At 37.7% G+C, this 3,884-nt stretch overlaps 1 pseudogene; it reads left to right on the top strand.

The window, feature by feature from the left end:
* The first annotated feature begins 546 nt into the window (after positions 1–546).
* On the top strand, positions 547–2,627 carry LOC102822656 (annotated as a pseudogene).
* The last annotated feature ends 1,257 nt before the right edge of the window (positions 2,628–3,884 follow it).

The raw sequence follows: 3,884 nt of genomic DNA, 5'->3' as shown, positions 1-3,884 counted from the left end.
ATTGCAACTTGAAGTTTGATTTTTTTTTTTCCCCTCCAGTTCTTTTTGTTGAAGAAATGCTGAATGTGTTCTTCCTTTTTGTTTTTCAGTATCTAGGTCTTCTCACATTTCATTGTTATACTTCACTTTATCTTCTTGAGCCGCCTTTTGAAATCTTCTATTTAGCTCTTCTACTTCATCATTTCTTTCATTCACTTTAGCTGCTCTACATTCACAAGTAAGTTTCAGAGCATTTTCTGACATCCACTTTGGTCTTTTCTTTCTTTCTTGTCTTTTTAATGACCTTTTTCTTTCTTTTTGTCTGATATGCATGGTGTCCTTACACAGATTGTCTGGTCTTTATCATTAGTGTTTATGTGTCAAATCTATTCTGGAGATTGTCTCTAAATTTAGGTGTGGTCAGTTTGTTTCCTGTATATTTTATGTGGTGATATCCACTTGAATAGTCACTTTTTATGTTGTTAAAAAATATTTGTGGAGACTGCTTGCTTGTGTGATCTTTAGGCAGTCCAATGCACATGACGTGGCTTACCATTCCATCATTCCATGAGCATCCCAGTCTGGCCCCGGGACCTGAAGCTACCACCTAGTCAGAGGACCTAGTGTGTGTTCAAAGAGCAAAGAAGAAAACAACTCAAGCAACACTTATTAAAAAGAAAAACACTTTTTCAATATAAACAGGAACATCAGATATTATCCAGAAAATAGAGTATGATGACATCCAAGGGCCAGATTCAAAATGGAACAAACATCCTGACTTAAAACAAAAATGGTTAATAAAGAAACCACTGATAGTCCTACACAGAGCCAAAACAATGTAACAGTGGGAAAAAAAAATGTATTCCTTCAATTGAATTCACCAATTCAACTTTAGAAATTGATCCAAATGATTTTGAGGATGGTAATCAATCTCTTCAGTTGTTATAAACTAAAGGTGATGTTCCAAATCAACATGTGACATTTAGCCAAGCATTTCACTTAAAATAAATAAATAAATAAAAAGAAACAAATGCCCACAGAAAAGTTGAAGCAAGAAACTAATATTCCCAAGAAACTTGTGTGGGTCTTACTGTAGCCAAGTTGTTGCATCTAAGATTAATTCATTCAGAAAACCTTTACAAGTGAAAGATGAGAGTTCTACAGCAAACAAGAAACTTTCAACTAATGTCTCTAATGCCAGCAAGCCTCAGCCTCTGACCACCAGCAGTGTGTTGGTGAAAGGTAACAGAGCCTCAAATGTGACAACCATCACTAAAATTGGAAGCACTGCATCTCAGAACAAACTTGTGCGACCTCCTATTAGAAGCCACCACAATAGTGGCCAAGACAAGCAGAAACAGCATCATCAGAGCCTCTACCAAAGTTACAGTTCAGAAAGGGCTCCATAGAAAAGAATTCATTCAATTAAAAACTGATGTATCTACTGTCAAAACTAGTTTTCAGGACATAAAAAGAAATGAGGCACTATCAAAAAGCATAGCCTCTGGAAATGTAACCAAACTTGCCTCATCTTCTAATACCAAATTGATAGAAGAGTAAAAAACCACCAACCAGCAAAGAAAATTTCAACAATAAATCTGCTTATCCCAAAGAAACTGTGGAACAGAGAAAAAAAGCTCATCTGACTGAGTGGAAAGCTGATAAATGGAGAGCGCTGAAAAGGCTTCCTAGCTCAGTCGTTACCCAGCGTGAGCCGGAAGGACACAATGGAAACTCAGTGAGATCCTTTTGGACCACCATGGCAGAAGAAGATGAACAAAAATTATTTACTAAAAAAGTAGACAAGATATTTTCTGAGTGCCTGAACCTGATTAATGAGGATGCCCCAAAGAAGAAATACTGGTCACACTGTATGACCTAATTAAAAATATTCCAGATGCCACAAAACTTAAGTATTGGGTTTGCCTTGCATGTCTTGAACCTGTCACAAGTCCTATTGAACATATTATTGCCATCTATGAAAAGGCCATCCTGGCAGGGGCACAGCTTTTTAAAGAGATGAGACATGCAATTGCAGATATTTTAACCAGGAAGAGTTGAGAAAAAAATTAATTTTGGAGAGAACATTGAGAGTGCTTGTGCAACTAAGCAACAAGTCCACGAAGTCAACATTAACGACCTAGGTGTTCATCTAGAGCCAGGAAAACTGGAAATGGAAAATATTCATGGAAGTGCAATACTTCATTATTGTGATAAAGAGCAAGAAGACAAAACAACACATCCAGCTAATGATGTTAAAACGCCTGATAAAGAAACCAGGGAGAGGTGCTTGATTAAATTTAATGTATCTATTATGCCATACTTACAAAGTGCAAAAAAGAAGATTCAGTTTGAAGAAACAAATTCTATATTTAAAGAGATGGAGTTTCTAACACCAGTGAGACGTTGTCAGCATCTTCAGGAGAAGACGTCTAAATTACCAGAGATATTAAAAGACCACTATCCCTGTGTCTTCTCTAGAACAGTTAACAAAGTAGAGAAGTGAAACTGATGCTTTTATATGCCAGCCTAATGCAGCACTATGCCATATGTACTCGGAAATCGAAACAGCAGAGGAAAAATTAAGTTGGAATAAGGAAAAAATATATATACATATATTTGCTGTGAATAAGCCATTGATCTTGTAAAATTCTGTGTCACCATGGCCTTATTTCCCAACTACCTAGCTTTCTTCTCTGTTTCCAGTTTTCATGTTCTAGTCACTAGCAAGTTTTAATGCATCTTTAATCCATTTCAGACTATGTAAATTGATGAGAATCTTCAATGTCATCTGCCACATTAGTACTTGGTAAGTAAATCTGAATCATAGACATGCCAATTGGCCATCCTTGTAGACAATTGGATATTATTCTAACACTGACAGGGATTGTATTTCAGGTAGATTATTTACACTATTTTTAGGGAAGGTGAAAAGCTGTATAGGAAAGGCAATGTAATCATAGTATTCTATTGTTCATCTGTGAACAATGTGGAACCTGGTTGGTGATAATCTGAGCGTTAGCCTTGGTAGCATAGTGAATTATGAGCTGGGTTGCTAACTGCAAGGTTAGTAGTTTGAATCTATCAGTTACTCTTCGAGAGAAAGATAAGGCCATCTGCTCCTGTAAAGATTTACAGCGTCAGGTCACACTGAGTTGGAACTACTCAGTGGCACACAACCACCTCCACCACTCTATACTTTGTCTACACTCTATGGATCACACTCTTCTAAATGTATGATGCACTAAATTTTAAAAGTTTATTAAGTTAAAATGTATATGTCTTGATTGTACATGAGCTTGGATGGCGAGGGAGGGGGTCAGAAAGCAGTGTGCGTGCAGGAGAGCGCAGCTTCATGCCTGGGGCCCCAGGAGCCCAGGAGCCAATGCTGAGAGCCACTGGGGCTGGAGCAGGCAGCTGAGACAAAGGCCATAACAGGTTGAGTTGTGAGTGTGTGGATTTCCAAATGAGACCCAGAACCCAAATGAGAAGATACCCTCAGTGAATAACATCACTGAAAGTGAGTCTGCAGAATTATGTTTGATCATATGGAATGTTCTCAGCCCAGGGATAAGTGAATAGGTGATTTCACTGACAAGAAATGACAGCCGCTATAGGACCTGAGTCAACCATGCAATTTATATGTTTGCCTGGTGGTTCAGGAATGAGTCGCTGTAGAACCAGGAACGAAGGAAAGAAAGTTGTTTTTTCTTCTTTATTAAATCAATTGCATAAGCTACTTGACTTCCAGAAACAATAACACGGTGAAGCAATAAAATTATTATTCTGACATCATAGGACATTCATCATACTGAGGAACATGTTTTGTGGTGCTTCCTGAATTGAGATTTGGAATCTTCACTGGTCCTTATTTATATCTGGGACTATAAGTGTGAGTGAATTCT

The sequence above is a fragment of the Chrysochloris asiatica genome, unplaced genomic scaffold (genome assembly GCF_000296735.1).
Source record: "Chrysochloris asiatica unplaced genomic scaffold, ChrAsi1.0 scaffold00028, whole genome shotgun sequence".
NCBI lineage: Eukaryota > Metazoa > Chordata > Mammalia > Afrosoricida > Chrysochloridae > Chrysochloris > Chrysochloris asiatica.
This window is presented reverse-complemented; position numbering and strand designations above follow the sequence as displayed.